Below are 17,500 nucleotides of genomic sequence, written 5' to 3'. Positions count from 1 at the left end.
ACACATTGTTTTTCATGTGTAACTTTAGTACCAACAAACCAAAATGTATTTTAGCACTTTATTAAATGACAGTTCATCATCCTATCCTATCCTATCATCCTGTTCATAATAGGATGATTCATTAATAACAACCTCCTCTTCTTATAGTTGTTGTGGTGTGAGTTGTGATTATATTGTACTCATCAAGTAATAGCTGAGATCTTGGGACACAGTCACATGAGCAGTCAGACGATCAGAGAGGTTGTGGACTGTCCATCCACCACCACGTGTCATTTTAGCTGACGCTTTTATCCAAAGCAACTGTAATTTTGTTACATGAGAAGGAAGTCACAAACACCTACGGAGTAACCAGGGGTTAAATGTCTTGCTCAGGGACACATTGGTTGATGTCTCACAGTGGGAATTGAACCCAGATCTCCCACCAAAGACATGTGTCATGTCCACTGTGCCATCACCATCCATCCATCCAGCCATCCATTATCCATCCATTATCTATCCATCCATCCACCCATCCCTTATAAAATGAAACTGTAGCACATCTTTCACTTAAAAACAAAAGAACATTATCAAGTCAGCGATTATGTTATGACAACACATCAATAATCATCAGCACAATTGGGGAAACAATAAACTATATAAATCAATTTGTAGGAGATTAGAGGTTGACAAAACCCGATTAAAAAAACTTTTTTGTTATTAATTTGCTTGACGTATTCACTCATTATTACTCATTATTCAAAATTAGATGACTTGCGAGAGGCAGGTTAAAAAAGTTCGTCAAAATTGATGCAGCAAAGGTATTGGGACTTTTAGTCCTTATGATGCATGAAACAACACTTCCCATCATGCAATGTAATGGAGCCTTTTGTCAGACTCTCTCTGCCGTGAATACCCATGTATTTTGTTTTTGGTATGCATACAGTGCATCATTGTTTTTTATGTTTATATATTTATATGTATTTAAATAATATTTTAACCTATTCACATGTAATAACTCTTCAGTGTTCTTCCAAAATCGGATTGTATAAAGTGATTGTTTTGATCACAAAAGGCCACCACACAATCCAACAGTAATCAATCATAAAATAAAGACCGAACACAAAATTACTTTTAAATCTTTTGAAACTCTAATGTTGTAGACCAAGCATACCTCACTAACAAAAACTGCTTCGACCAACAAACAACAACGACCTTCTCATTAGACATGTTGAAAATAAGTTATAGTGCTGAAATGAAATGAACCTCAGAGTGTTTAGTCCGTGTCAGCGGTGCAGCGTGGCCGTGGGGAGTGTAAAGTGAAGGTATAGGCTGGATGATGAGTGACACCCTGAATGTGCATTCCACTTGATTTGCTCTGTGTTTCAATTCACTGATGGTAGTCCTTTCATCCTATTAGCTCCAAATTCCTATAACTGGGTCTCTAAATGCATGGGCCCCCATATCAGGGCCGGCTCCTGCTGGGAGGGCATATGGGCTGCTTTGTTGGCAGGAAGGGAGTGTGTGTGCAGGGTCCACCAATCACTGCACTCGCCTGGGGAGTTAAACAAATTGATTGGCAGGCTAATGGTGGCCAGTTCCAGACACTGTGGTCCCTATTCATCACAACACAGAGCACAGAAAGCTCTGCAGTGAACTGACTGAAAGGCTTGGACTGAGAGGAGTCGTAAAAAAGGATTGGCTTATTCTTTAAACATACACTTCCACATTTGGTTACAACACACAACAGAGCCTCAAATGCTCAAATTTACTCCCAGTTCAAAGTATGTTTGGAATTTAACTGTGAATGAGCTGGGTGCCATGGTGCTCCATCTTGTTTTCATACTGCCTCATAGATGGACACTTTTACATCTACTATTGTCTTCCAGTGTCAAATGGGAGAAGCCCAGTGCAAACACAGTGCTTTACTTGTAATTCTTCAATCCATGTGTTTCAAAGTTTTTATGTACTTTTCCAAAAACTTCAAAAAAAAAATAAAGTTGTAGAAGATATGCCCGTGTAACTTTTCTAACTCACATGCACATTACTGCATTCCACACACGGCAAAACAGGCTATATGAGATAAGACAGAGTATTTATTTGATTGTATTAGCTTTTATTTTCTGGCCTTTATATTTAGTTAAAATTGCCTGATACATATTGGTTTGTCTTGAAAGGATGCAACAGTTCTTTCTAGTGTGCTGTAATTTAGAAAATCTATTAAAGCCAAAGACTCACAGAGGGACACTTAAAAAGCTAGAGATTTCATTTCATACCATTTAGGACTGTTGGTCATGGCTATTAAACAATAACTGTTTAACATAGTTCTACCTTGACCTTTGAGACTGTGGGTATTGTTTACAGCAATATGCCATGAATGATGAACAGGATTAAAGATCCCAAGACATGGACAATTAGGAAATGCTAATGGTTGGCAGAGCCCTGTGGTGTAGGGAGGTCAGAGCACACCTGTGAGGTGTGTGCTCTGGTCCCATCATTGGTTTATTGGTACAATCGAACGTGTGAATTGGACGCCACATTGATGATCATTGCCAAGTAGACAGAACATTAGGTAGATTACTGTAAAAACCTTTTTGGGACCACTTTCCATTAAGGTATCATTTACAAAGTCCATTAATTATTTGCTTGTTGCAACTTATGGCTTTATTAGTGTTGAAAAGGATGCCAGTGATCAGTTATTAACATACATAAGAGCAACTTTGTGGTTGCCAGGTGTTGAAAAAGCAGAACATTGTGTAGACACACAGCATCCTCTACAGACCTGTTCACCATGAAGGCAAACTGAATGTCCCTCTCAACACAACACAGGGTCAAACACGCTGGACCAGTTGAAAACATCTTCATATAAAAAACAGAAGTCAGAGCAACAGACCTGTAATCATTAAGACTGACAACGTTAGACTTCTTGGCTACAGAGGTGACAACAGCAGATTTAAAAACATCCAGGGACTTTTTGTAGCCAAAGAGACCCTGGTGCTTTTCTGCTATTTTGTTTGCAGAGCAGGGATTCATCCTCAGGCTCTTTAAACACAAAAGAAAGGATTGCTGGCTCTGCTGTATCCAAGATACCACTCTAAGTTGTTTATCTGACTGCAAATCAAAACCACCCTGGGAATCCAACGTTCTCGCAAGAACACATTTGGAATTGCTCAGAAAGTTACTATAGCATTCAGTAATGATGCTCATTAATTAACTATACCGTTGTAGCCAAGTTACCCCAATCACATCGGTGTATCTGATACAGAAGGGCCAGAGGTGAGCTAAACAGATGACAACGGCGCTGCGATGTCGAAGTCATTAGCACACATTGCAAGATGGCTGCGGCTGAGCAACAGTTGTTTAAAACGGCCTCGGCTGCAACAATGAATTAGTTAGACTTGGCTTTTTAATCTATAAGAGGAACAGAAGACAGCGCTCAAATTGTTCCTTTGCAAGAAGGCGTTTTTTGGCGTTTTGTCAACCAAGAGTTCAATCTACCAGTTAGCTCCGCTGGTAGTTAGCGTATGGAGCTCAACGAAAACCCAATTGTGGTTGTGGTCTGGCTCTGGATGTGTCACCCCGTGTGTTGTTGTGATGGGTCGCAGTATTATTCAATTGCGTGCTGTGAGATTTTGCTAAACATGCTTGGTGCCGCCCCTTTAGTTTGCCATAGCCTTTCAGATTTGGGTCTGGATTTCCTGGATAAATCAAAACTGCAATATCATTCATTCAATTTATCTGGGAGTGGGAGGTCCTCATCCTGCGCTGTCTTTTGTTCTTGTACACTGTCCTCTGTAGAGCCTGCCAGACCCCCTCTCATGTCTCTGGCTTGTAGTTTGTCCTGCAGACTGTCCTTATACTTGTCCTTAGCTTTTCTCACGGCTCCTTCTAATTCATATCTTGGCCATCTGATAAAGAGCTATGTTTTTGCTCTTAAAAGCATGGTTTTGTTCATTCGTAATGTTCTAACCTCCTTACCAAACCATGGTTTCTTTTTACTGAAGACAGTCAGCATCCTTGATGGTCTGCCGACATTTTCTGAGAAATGAATGCATGATTTGACCTTGTCAGTAAAGTTACCTCATAAATTACTACTTATGAACACTTTATGACAGTTGTCTTAAAAGACAGTGATACCATTATCTCCCCCACTTCGTGTTCCTCTGGTGGCCCTCCAGTAGGCCCACACTGTGGCCAGTTGGGGCAGATAGGAGTGGTCATCTGTTGATGCCAAGGTGAATGGCTCAGTGCCCACACAGATTATGCAGACCAGCAATTAGCCAGGGCCAGTCAGCCAGCAAGACACCAACACATGGCCAACAACTACAACTGGCCAACCAAGCACAGTATACTGGACAACACAACCGAACATACACACACACAGATGCTGAACACTAATCCCTGAGTGATTGTTGTGTTATTTCTTTTGTTGGGGCTGTTTATGACGCTCTGTCATGCCCATGACTGGGTGCAGTTAGCATTCACACACTCAGCCTCCTGAAGCGTGACTTCTGACACAGCCTGAATTGATTTTTCCTCCCCTTCTTTTTTATTTCCTTTTCTTTGCGTTCCAATGTGTCGTTTTGCCAACCTGAATGAAAGCGGGTGTTATGGAAGCCTTTGTCGCCTCTTCTGTGATGAAAAAGTTCTGGACCCATTCCAGTGGAGGCAGAAAAGATCCCTTTCAGTTTATGAAAAAAAGAGGAGATTTTCTTTACTCAAATATGATCTCGGCTCAACAAAACAGTACTGAAGTCTTTCAGAGTGAATGAAACCGAACTAACAGCGACAGAGAGAGAGGTACGATGGAGGGAAGAGAGAGTACACTGGGTTGGCACACACACACACACACACACACACAAACACACACACACACACACACACCATCTTTCACATTTGTCACACTGTCAGAAGATTTTGAGAGGTGAGGGTTGTGTGTGTGTGTGCGACCGTGTAGGCTTGATGTGCTCTATACCCCTGACAGATGATGTGAGACTGCTGACACACACATACACACACATACACACACATACACACACACACACACACACAGACACACACACACACACACACACTCATTTCCATTTTCAACTGGTCCTGCGTGAAACAAAGAACGTGTCAAAACAGTTCTCGGTTCATTGCCCGCACTACGGAAATTACCGTTTCGTCAATTACTATTACCGCCTATTTTTCTCAATATTATAAAACTGTTTCCATTCAGCTGTTCAAGTTAAAATAAATAGTCAACTGGAAACTCGGCCATTGCAACCACACTTTACAGGACTCTCCTTATCTAGCTCAACAAACAGTAGAATAGACACACACACACCCACACACACACACACACACACGCACAGTGTGTGTGTTTGCTAGTTGAGACCATCCTGCATCCAATTCTAAAAAAGCATACTGTCCCCTTAATGCTAAAGTCTGATAACCACTGCCTGCTTTGTGTCCTGTAAATGTATATTCACGCACAAGTACATAAAGAGAGAAGCCGTAGACTCGGATTGCAAACACCCTGCTGTGTTTGACACTTGCATATTTGACCACTGTCGGACAATGTGTGAGAGTTCTCTGACAGAAAACAAACAGCATACAGGTGGATTCACAGCTTTCAAGGGCCTCTTTATCTAACACAAATGTTTGGCTGCCATTCAGTATATGTAAGTTGGCCAGACTACCTTAAGGGCTTCTGTATGCAAACAAGACTAATATGCATCATATCTGTCAGTGATTGATGACTTATTCAGACCATGGACAGCCAGGCAAATAAAATTTTAAAAGAACAGAAAGGACCTTTATGCTTTATTAGGGTAAGACTATAATCACACTGGACACTACTGTCTGTTTAGAAATATTTTTATTGCTATCTTTCATCCGTACATTTGTAGAGTTGTCAGCATCTGACAGGGCTGAAATTGAGTCTTGGCCGACAAGAGCATTTTCTTAGCCTGGCTGACACCAGACCCTTCTCAGTTGTAAGAGTGCGTCTGGGCAAGCTTCATTCCCGGCACATTTCCAAAGGGGTGTGACCAATGGACGCTCAAATGCCTCCTGGCGCATTTGGACGGTCCTTTAACCAATCAGACCAACGGTCCGGGTGACATAGCAGCGACAGTGGAAAACGCTAGCCTGGGAAAACCCTAACAATCTTCCGGCAAATTTGAGATTTGCTTTGCAAGTCCGTCAGGCCAGAACCCATTCAAGCCCATTTCCAATTTTTCCAAATCTAGGCACCAATCCCAACCGTTGAGGCGGGCTCATAAACGATAACGATAGCGCAGCTAGGCAATCAGCTTTTTTTTTTTTTTTTTACATTCAACATGACGGCCACCAAAGCACAGCAACCCGGTGATGCCGTCCTCAATCTAAACTAGAGAATGTATCAGTTGTCGAGTTGAGCGAGACTAATGGGAAACTAACATGGTCAGTGTTAGGGGTTCGTAATTCCATATAAAGCATATTAGCAGATGAGACTGGATCAAACCTCATCACTGCCTCCGCTGGCATTCTGTCCCAGTGGCCATCAACCGGTCTGATGAGTATTAAGTTCACATTACCAGCTCAGTGTGCTCTGTGATCACCCGAGAACATGTAGAGGTAAAAAGAAAGCAAAGAGCCACCTGCCATACAGGATTTCTTTTCCTATTCTAGTGGGGCTAACTCAAGGAGCTGGATGCAAACACACTAAAGAACTTTGAACTCAGTGGTTTGGAGGTCAGAACCTAGTCAGGACGCTGTCAGAAGACGAAGAGGGGCCTCTGGCTTCATCAAAAAACCAAGTGACCAGGAACAATGCAGCTTGGACAAACGGACCCATGCACGCATGCACGCGCGCACGCACACCCACACCTCTTAAGTACCCCTTTTCTGTCCAAACCACTTTTACTGCCCGACAAGGGTCAAGCGTCAGTGCAGAGGTTTACTATGTTGTCCAGTGACCCATGTCACGATCAGGGCAGGGCGTGAGCCAGTAACGTTCAGTGATGGTTGGCTGGTCTTGGCTGTGTAAAGAGTAGTCTAGCATTGCCAGACCTTCCTCCACAGCGCTGCGGAGGAGGGTCTGGCTAGTCCCCACAGCATTCCTGGATTGGGAAAGAAACATGCTCTGGTTTATTGGCAATTTTTTTTTTGAACCAATCACAATTGTGTTGGGTGGCGCAACGCGGCGCACACAGCCCCAAAATACAAAATAGCCTCAGGAAGGAACTTGTTTTGCTGGAACGTGTGCATTTAAAGGTTGTTTTAGTCATGCAACAGAAAACTCAGATTTACCCTGCAGAGATCTGAGGAGCAGGTAACCATAGTCCCCATGAATCCACCGGAGTTTAGAATTTTAACACAAAGAAAGTGGAAGGTAAAGGACATCTGGCTGAAAAGAAGGACATAGAGCAAAATTTCCAACGACAACAGAGCAATCCCAGGAGTGGAAGGTTGTGGATGTAGACTATGTAAAGACGTAAACAACGCTCGACCTGTGATCTTCTGCAAGACGTGAGGGCCGAGTTAGGTTAAAAAGAGCTACAGTAGCTTGTACAATGGGTTTATTGTTTCCTGATGACATTCTGGCCACTGACTGGGAGTCATAAAGGGCTCAATGGCTCAGTTAACATTAGAGAAGGTCTTGGACAAGGTGAAAGAAAACCAGCCCCACTGACTGTTGGTAGAAGATGGGACATGAGCTGCTGGCTTCCAGTTAGGCACTCCAGACATCTAAGCAGTCGTATTCCCAGTTAAACCAAATTCCTGAAGCCCTCTCTCCATTTTTTTTGTAGATAGTGTAGATGACAAACTCAACTTCTTATTTAAAAAGCAACCTCTGCATCTTCAACTTTTGACCAATCGACGCTGTAGCCTAGTTTCCCCCCCCCAAAACCAGTTGCTGGAATTCACATTTGCATTTCTTTTCTTTTTTTACGACATTTTAAAAGTTTGCTTAAAATTTTCTTGACAATTGAATGGAAGCACACCTAGTGAAGTTTAAGAGTTGTTTTATGTGAAAAATGCAAAACCAAATTTGCATCATGCACTTGATACAATACAATGATGCTATCATGGATAGGCCCGTATAAACTGTGTTGATTCAAGTGTCTTGCCTGCTTAATAATGGGAAACAAACATTTTAGAACAGCTACTATACTATATGTGACCAGTGAAAGTTCACCCCCACCTCATGTCTCACTCTCTATTGTACAACCATGCATCAAATACAATAGATGCCAATGGAGTGGAGGCTGTGTGATACTGTAAACCAACAGGCGAGTGACGGAGAGACACTAAATGGCTTTATTGGATGTTATCAGCTTTTTCTGAGGCAACACAGAGACAGTTAATCATTGACATGTGCACATGGTGAGTGTTAAGTTGTAGCTTTGAACCCTTTATGGTATCATAAAGGGTTCAAATCTTGTAGGTTTCCAGCAAGCCAACAGCAAATTCTGATAAGGAGTTAAAAGTATACTGGCATTCTGCCACAGGTGTGATGGGCTGATTCTACCGTTTATATAATTTTTTTTTCGTTGTCTTTTTACGTTTGAAAAGTAAGAGGGTTTGTTTTGGAACTAGTGCAAAAAGAAACACAAGAGCAGTTGACCAGCCTTTGTAAAGGTGATGGTCCCTTAACGTTTTCTGGTCTGTGAGCCTGTTTTTAAGAACAAGCGTTTTAAGTTAAGGACCCCTTAGACGGAGCAGGGACCCCCTACTACATACACTATATTGCATAAAATGAAGTTGCATTTTATGCAAGCCTTTTTGACAATATTTTGGTGGCCCTCCGGCAGTGACTTGGAGGACCCCCTAGGGGTCCTGGACCCCCTGTTGAAGATCTCTGCTATAGAAAGAACATTTGTCCATCTATTCTGCATAAAACAAGATTACGTTCAAAGCTAACGTTGATACAATAAGGTCTTTCCAAAATCTCTGCGTGTGGGAACTACATCATGGTTCAGGTTGGGGAAAGATCCTGGTTATGGCAAATTAACCATGGTTAAAGGAAAATTCTGTCCTAAAACATTTGTCCATTTCTTTAAGTCGTGGTCGAGATGTTTGACTGAAGTCAGATGCATTGCACGCCCGCCCACCACCCTGACATCCACACTTACTTTCTGCTTCACCACATAAAGCGCACACTACTTCCTGCATTGGCTCCGTATATTAAACCTTGCACGGCACTTTTTCCAGTCAATATGAATTCCTTCATAGGGATACTGGGCTGAGCTGTTAGGACTGTTTCAGGACTATTTACTTTAAAGTGCTGATATTGTGCTCATTTTCAGGTTCATAATTGCATTTAGAGGTTGTATCAGAATAGGTTTACATAGTTTAATGTTTTAAAAAACACCATATTTTTGTTGTATGTCACATTTCTGCTGCTCCTCCTTTCACTCTGTGTGTTGAGCTCTCTGTTTTAACCACTAGCTAGCTAGGAATCTCCCTTCTGCTCCATCTTGTTGGGAGTCGCACATGTGCAGTCTTGGTAAGCACTACAAGTCAGTCAAGCAAAGTATGGGTGCATGCCACGCTAGCAGCTAGGCGAGCATTACAACGTGTTTTACAATTTGAAACACGTTGGTCACAGAAGTAAAGGCTGGACTACAACAGAGCTGTTTGGAGCAGTTGGTGAACAGTGTTTTCTATTGGAGATGGTAAGTGCCTTTGGGGGGAACTTTGGGCTTTTTCACTTTGCAAACCTATTAAATGCAAAAAAAACATATGGGACACAATAAAGGAAAGGGAAAAAGCCGAAAAAGCATAATATGAGCACTTTAATTTGAAGAATATGGAAAACATTGGCACTTGCCTTCGAAGCTTTCTATTGGTTTAACATAGTCCTAATATTTAAATACAACAATCAATCGATCAAGGAATCAATCAATCAATCAATCATTTGTTAATGTACTATGGCAACCAACTCTTGCCCAAAGAATACAATAATCAAGTGATTTTCAATATGTAAAGCTCAAATTGCTGGAAGCCAACAGACAAAGGGTTAATGGTAAAAAGAAGCTACTTTAACAATTGAGTGTGCTGCCACCTCGTCTGTCAGCAAAGGTCACAACCTTCCTCCATAGGACTACAGTCAGAGGACAGCACATGAAGAGTTACAATCACTTTCAGGCCCGTGTTTAGGTAGCTATACTTTCCTATCATGATATCAATTTACTATTTGGTGTGTGGATGGAGTATGAATCAGATTCCTAATTTTATTGCTCATTTTATGATTAAATTATTTGTTTTTGTGTGTTTTGTTTTTTCTGTTATACACATGTATACCTGGGACATCTCCAACATCAGTGCTTGAGAGGAGTCCTCACTTGTCCTCACATCCCCCATATGCAAACACACAGGCATTGTTGAAAGACTAAAAGAGGCCACTTCACCACACTCAAGTGTCCTGACCTGACCCCTGTCTCTTACTAGATGACATCCTCCGTGCCAGTAAAACCTGAGCTTTGTTGCGCCATGGATTATATTGATTAGAAAAAAGAAACACAAGATAAATGATAACGTTAGAAAACCATTTTTAATGGAAACATATGGAAGGTAGAACACAAATGTTTTATTCAACAATAAACTAACAATTTAGAATTGAATGCTAACAACTTTGTGGAATTTAAAAAAAAATTAATTTAGGGAAATTGTTTTCCATTTCAACCACCGTGCAACTATTAAATGGAATCTGTGCCTATATATAGTAAGCAGGCGTTTTTGCCAGATCTGCGTGAAATGTCATAATGTAAATGTCATAAAATATGTCATACAATATACCTTCCAACAAATTCAAAGCTGTATGAAATATCCTTTATCATGTGAGCTGGAAAACCTGTGATGGTAAAACCCTCTCCCAAACTGTTATTGGTCAAGAATAGCTTCAATGGTAACTGCTTCTAAAACCACAAAGTCAAATTTTTAGTTTTTGTGTTAAATTCAAAAGATACATGGTGTTTGGACTTCAAGTATTATAGTAGGAAGTGATCTTTCAAGCTAAAGTTTTGGGGAATAAACCTATTCTCTTTCTAAATTAGATGATGAGTTAGACTGATAAAAAAGTTTCATCTCTCTTATTAACTAAGTCCAGAGGGGAGTTGGGTTGGGAATCGGAGGGTCGATGGTTCAAGTCCCAGTACGGACCAAAGTACGGAGTGTGGATTGGTAGCTGGAGAGATGCCACTTCACCTCCTGGGCACTGCCAGGTGCCCTTGAGCAAGGTACCGTACCCTTTCTTTAACCCAAAGGGTAATAACAACATTTGACATTCATGGGGGGTTTTGTACTGTATTATTTCTTTGCTTTGAGTAGTCGCCAGGCAACCAGTATAGCCTCAATCAAGTTACTGGCCACGGCCAACAAATAGTTGGGAAGGTAACGCCTCGCAAAACAGCAAATTTTATTTTGTGCAAAGCTAACCCCTTGCTGACTGAAGCTTATTTAACAGACAGACATGACTTTGGTATTAATCTTGTCATCTAACCTCCCTCCAGAATGCAAATAAGCATGTATTTCAAAATGAAGAACTGGTCCCTCTAAATATACCTCAACACTCCAATAATTACCCACATTATTTAGTATTGAATCATTAAATTAAACAGGTCATGTGAGGAGACAATGGTGGCCAGAGTGAATGTCAGGGGACCTCTGGGGCCTTCCTTTGGTGTTGTTTGAGCCCATTTGCTGTTTTAGAACACCTCTTCAGAGGCATCTGTAAGAAAACCCAAACATAGCTCACATTTAAGTAGTCTATTAGTGCACAATAATAGCCATACTATAAAGAGAAGTGGTTGGACGGTTGAATAAAGAGAAAATTATCAAGAAAGAAAGAAAGCACTTTACCCTCACAGCTTGTGGATGGAAGTGGAAATCAGGAGTTAGCATGCAACTGCAATTGACAATACTAATAAGCAATTTGTCCATCAAAATGGGCAGGCAGTGAACATGATGAAAGAATGATTCCATTTAAGATCAATAGTGCTATTCTCACTGGTGTATTCACTTCACTTATTCTAAAATGACGGATGCAAAGACAGGCACACAGAAAGGTGGAAAAGGGGATGAATGGACAGACAAAGAATGTAGAATATATAGAATATGGAATATGGAAGCAGATGCTGATAGAGGCCCCCTTGCTGTTGACGTCTTGCTAATAAAGACCTTTCCCCTTCAGGCCACTATAATCGTATGCCACGTTTTGTCTCACAACCCCCCCCGACACACACATCATTTCAATCATAATGCTTTCTCTTTGTTGTGTGTGCGCGTGTGTGTTTAGGAAAGACAAAGTTCAGTGTCCAAGTTCCACATTGTGGCATGGTGCCATAGCGTAAAGTGTGAAAGACAGGTTGGAAAGTGTAGCTTTTGTCATTATTGTAGTGACTTTGATCAATGAAGCAAATAACAGCGGGCCTGTGTTGCGTTTGGGAGAGAGGCCTCCCAGTGTGAAGCCAAAGTCACAGCTGGAATATCCCTTCATCTGTGGGTGTGCCTAAAAATACATTCAAAACACACACACACGCACAAACACACACACACACACACACACACACACACACACACACACACCAGCACTAATAAACTTTGCAATAATGTGACTGTGCAATGTTGATACAACTTTACTTTTTACTCTCTTTACCTATATCTATTTATTGTTTGTTTATCTTAAGAGTTTCTTAACTCTTCTTTATTTTGCACTATCCCTTTTTGCTGCTACATTCCATGTTGTAGGATCACAGTAATAAATGATTTTTAATCTTGAATCTAGAAAAGACACTAAGTGAAAACAAGCTGTTACTTGTATTATCAGCTGTGGTGATGAGATAGAAGCTCATGCGTTCTATCAAAAGCATGAAAAACATCCTGAGTAGACAAGGTGTAAGTCTATGAGCCATGTTTGCAGTTTCTTTAGACTGTGCTTAAGACAGCAATGCTCAGTTCCACTATCTACATTTGGTGTTCTGGCACTATAGTGGCAATAAACACAGTAGGTCTACAGCTGAGGACTATTAGTTTTACAGGCATTTCGTCGTAAAACAACAACTAACAAATTTATTACAGTTCATTTTTGGAGGAAAATGAATGTCTGTCCCACATTTAGCAATCCGTCCAAAGTTGAAATAATAAATTTGGTTATATCTCAACAAAAAAAATCAAACAGATGGTCCCAGTTTGACTCTTGTGGTTTAAATGCACCAGAACCACCACTGAAGACACGATGCGATGCTAAGCTAAGTTCACCATGAGTCATGTACCAAACCCTTAACAAGCAGATCAACAAGTGTCATCCTTCATTTTTGTTGTCTTCGCTTACTGTTGTCAAACTTCATCTTCATGTCGTCTGTTTTACATATTTCACCAAAAAAATACAGTCTGCTATATCTGTTGAAACAGAAATCAGGTATTTAAGTTTGGGATGTCTTTAAATTAGTAATTGTATTACTTACTTCTTACCAGAATGAACGTTTCACTTATGGGATGTCTGTTCCTGGATTTTAAAGACGGGCCGACATGGAAGATCATTTGGAAACTTTCTCCTACTTTACAAAAATAGTTTAACAAAATGTGTTTCTAAAAAAAAACGTTTATGCAAGAAATGAGCTGCAGTTGCTCAATCTGTCTTCATTTTGGATTGTCAACGGTCAGATAAAAAGATTTCGTTAGTTTTCGTGAGGGAGTGAGTTGAGGAGGACATCCCTGCTTTTCATAAAGTAGCTTAGAACTCAACTTTATGCAAATGAGGGCAACTTGACGTCCAGCTTTTTGAAAGTCCCCGCAAGCTACGCATTTCCCGGCTGCTTACATAGACAATGAATGGGAAGCGTGTAAATGACGCTTGCCAGTGGACACGTGCCATCAGTATTGTTTCTCCCAGAGAGTGGCAGTGGTCATGGTGCCTTCAAAAGTGCAGCTAGTCTACTCTGTGTCTTTAGCTGCAGACTGTGGCATGGCCCGGTGTTTGAATCCTTTAAAGTGAACTACAGGCACACATCAGACTGTGTATCTATGAACATTTGTGAACATTTGTGTTTAAGGCAGCTATAGGCTAATGATGGGCTGTGGTGAACTGATGCCAAGTGTCCATGCCATGTTAACTAACAGCACATGTAATGATGCTTCTGTGTCCTGGACTGTTGCCTGTGCACCAGAAAGCAGGCCACGCTGTTGGTGCTAGATGAAAAAGCAGAGAATCAACTAGTGTCATCCACCTTCATCTGGACATCTGGACTGGCTATTTTTTCACACAGTATTATGTTGGTCCTTTTTCCGTCTAATCTTAAAGATGGGCCTCTCAGTCCCCACGCACAAACAGCTATATACATCTTTAAGCCGGCCACTATATTACTTTTACAACAATGGCACTTGAGCTGTTCCGTAATAACGGCCCTATCTTTCTTCTCTTGAGTTTAAGTAGAAATCTCCTTGTTGAATTGGCTCAAGTGGCTTTTTCTTAAGTGTTAAGAGTAAACATGGACATCTTCAAGATCTCTGCAATCACTAATCATCCTCTGGAGGACAAAATAGCCTTTTGTAACAGGTGCTATATTCAAAGAAGTGGTCAGTCTTTGCAGGGCCTCAGCACAACGCAACTGGCTGGGTGTGAATGCTGCTTTTTACCATAACACAATTGCAAAGTTTGAAGCAAAATTAAGTAATGGTACATTAGTGTTCCTTTGTAGGTGCTAGGTGCTGCTTCTGGTGATGAACACTGCAAAGCAATTGGTTTCTAACCAGTTGAATTTTCAGTCGGCATTAAAGCTATGGTACAGCAAGAGTTGATATTTTGTAGTAATCTTCACCTACTGACCCTTATTCTAGCTGGAGTTTATGGCTGGTAATGTTGTTACTGTATAAAAATAAATGAAATAATGAATTAAGACTACAAATGTAGAAATTGTCTGGCAAGCACCCTACTCACTAATGTGTCTGGATTGATACACCATGACGTTGTGGACCCATTAAACTGTGAAAACAGATTTGTATCACAGCAAAATACAAACTACGTTCCTGTAATTATGTGCAATTTTAAAGTAAAGATTGGATATCAACATTTGTTTTCAAAAGTAGGGCCATGTTGGAAGGCTAAAGACTATATTGAAGGGAAACACTGTAACATACTGTAGGCACATAGAAAGGAAGATAGGAACAATTTAGTACATGGCTAACAAAAATGCAACATTAGTATTTTAATATTCAATTCATGTAGAAGGTCCTGCGTGTCTACTTGCTTTCCAGATCTAATACATTCATATAAATATATATTAAATTTTTGGGGGAGAATACCTTAAATGTGAAAGATAATAGCCGACAGTACACAGACATTGGACAGGTGAGTTCATGTCGAGGCAGGAAATGTGACATAGTCCAATATTAACATGTCACTTGTGGCCCCAGTGACAGGAAGGTTAAAGTCTGTGCATCTCTTAAATGCTTAATCAACAACACCTTGCAGCCTCTGATCTAAGCATTAGTGCTATCAGACAAAGAGAAAACAGACACTGGCTGCACACATACGGCTCCCGCCACTATTGATTTTTTAGTTAATGTACAACTGCTGGTTCAGCATGGAGTCAACAATGAAGTACATTTATCAGGGTGTCCGAAGCAACACTTATTACCAACATCAGGAATGTGGATGTACGCTCGATGATCTCGGGGCCTCAGCATGAAGCTTTAAACAAGCACTAGAGAACTTTGCCCGCTTTGGTCCCCCTACAGGTTGGAAGCGGAATTGTCCCATTGTGTCTCATGGGAACTGCAGAGCCGCTACCCGATCTGGCAAACTTGCATAGTGCGGTTATAGCTGGTAAAGGGCCGTAAAGGGAATGCAGAAGTTTTGTTCACCCTTTTACAAGGGAAACATGACTTTAAGTTATAAGAAGTTCTCTAGTGTTGCTTTAAAACATTACTAATGTGAAACACATGTCTTAAATTGATTCACCGTCACATTCAGCCGCGTGCATGACACACCGTTTCCCTAGTCTTCTACAAACAAGTATCACTAATTTGAAAAGGTATTTTGACATCTGTTAGAAAAGGAATTAGAAGCTCTTATCCAACTAGGAACCTGGTGTCATTGATCCAAATGAGATGGAAAACTACACCTCCATGGGAGTAGGAAGGAGCTGGGAATACTTTAAATCCATCATCTGAAAGTTGTTTTACATGGTGCAGTTTTTTCTGCATGACCGAAAATGCATGATCATTTGTTTCACAAAAATCCGTTGACAATTCTTAACCAATAGATGTAACAGTTAGGGCTGTATCTTCCTAAACATATGGCATGTCATCCAACCATATCTAGAGGGGAAACTAACTGTGTCCGTCTGTTTTGAGTCACAACAGGGGGTGATTTTCTTCCCACCCTCAAAGGCTATCATAGCCTCCTCCTTGCTGCATCTCTGATCTTCCTCCAGGAACTCTGTCAATGTGCTGAATTGTACAAATTGGGATCATAAAGCACAATTGCAGACATTCTGATGGTTCATTGCTTTGCCTAAGATTTACCAGGTCTGTGTGTAGATGCTCTGCAAAAATCTACAATCCCTAGTGGAAATCATGTCTTTGCATCCAAAGTGTGTCAATTTGAAACAGGAGTTGTCTCAGGACACTTTGCAGATAGAGCAGGTCTAGACCACACTATAATTTGCAAAGACCCAACAATTTCCCATAAGCAAGCATTTAGTGCAACAGTGGCGAGGAAAAACAGAAACCTCAGACAGATACTGGGGCTGTGTCTCATTCTGCGTACTTCCGTCAGTACACTGCTAATGTACACTGACAATTTACTGCTGTAATGCCCACTATTGATGGTATGTTAAAACACTTACCGGAAATGACGAGCGTGATGAACGTGACAAACGCAACACATGTGAACGCAATTTCCAGCCCGCTTTCCTGTTTGCAGATCGTATTCTGTCCGAACGGCCATGACAGTTGGTTTGAAATTCTCGAGCAGCCAGACCCACGTGACGCGTTTGTCCAATCAGCTGCCGGTCAAGGACTCCCTTCCACTTTGAAGTCAAGATGGCGACTGTTTAGTGTGAGTGAGATCGTTCCAGATTGAAATTTTTTACAGTTTTTAGAGGGTCATCCGGGGACCTTCACTGACTTTTTGCGTTATCTACACTACAGTATATACTTAAAACTAAGTGTTCAAAGTGTGCAAGTAGGTGTTTTGAGACACAGCCTAGCTCTTGGTGGGCAGCCATTGATCAAAAACATCACTTCATACTGTTACAAGGACTAGTGTTTATAGGGTACCTTTCGGTGTTCTTACTGATAGTGCTCTCATTTGTTACTTGGACTAAAATTCCTGTTGGTTTGTTTCTTTACAGTATTTTGTTTGTTGTCAGATGAAACGTCTTATAAAAAACAGGCCTGTTTTGCTCCTAATTATTCCAAATAATGCAATGTTCTGGGTGACTGAGCGAGTCTCTTCTTCACATTTGGATCTCAGATTGTGCTTTTAAACTTTAGCAGTGAAAGCACATAGTTATCTTTTTTATGGTAAGTGACAGGCAGTTAATGAAGG

General features: G+C 41.0%; 1 long non-coding RNA gene across 1 annotated transcript in view; it reads left to right on the top strand.

Annotated features, from left to right (window-relative positions):
* The first annotated feature begins 3,311 nt into the window (after positions 1 to 3,311).
* Positions 3,312 to 17,500, top strand: part of LOC117954682 — a 16,305-nt gene continuing 2,116 nt past the window's right edge. The window contains exons 1-2 of the long non-coding RNA XR_004658872.1: positions 3,312 to 3,437; positions 12,796 to 12,802. This is a non-coding gene — a long non-coding RNA (uncharacterized LOC117954682). The remainder of the gene's footprint in view (positions 3,438 to 12,795; positions 12,803 to 17,500) is intronic.

The sequence above is a fragment of the Etheostoma cragini genome, chromosome 12, assembly GCF_013103735.1.
Source record: "Etheostoma cragini isolate CJK2018 chromosome 12, CSU_Ecrag_1.0, whole genome shotgun sequence".
NCBI lineage: Eukaryota > Metazoa > Chordata > Actinopteri > Perciformes > Percidae > Etheostoma > Etheostoma cragini.
Note: the sequence above shows the minus strand (reverse complement) of the source record. Positions and strands in the feature narration are given on the sequence as shown.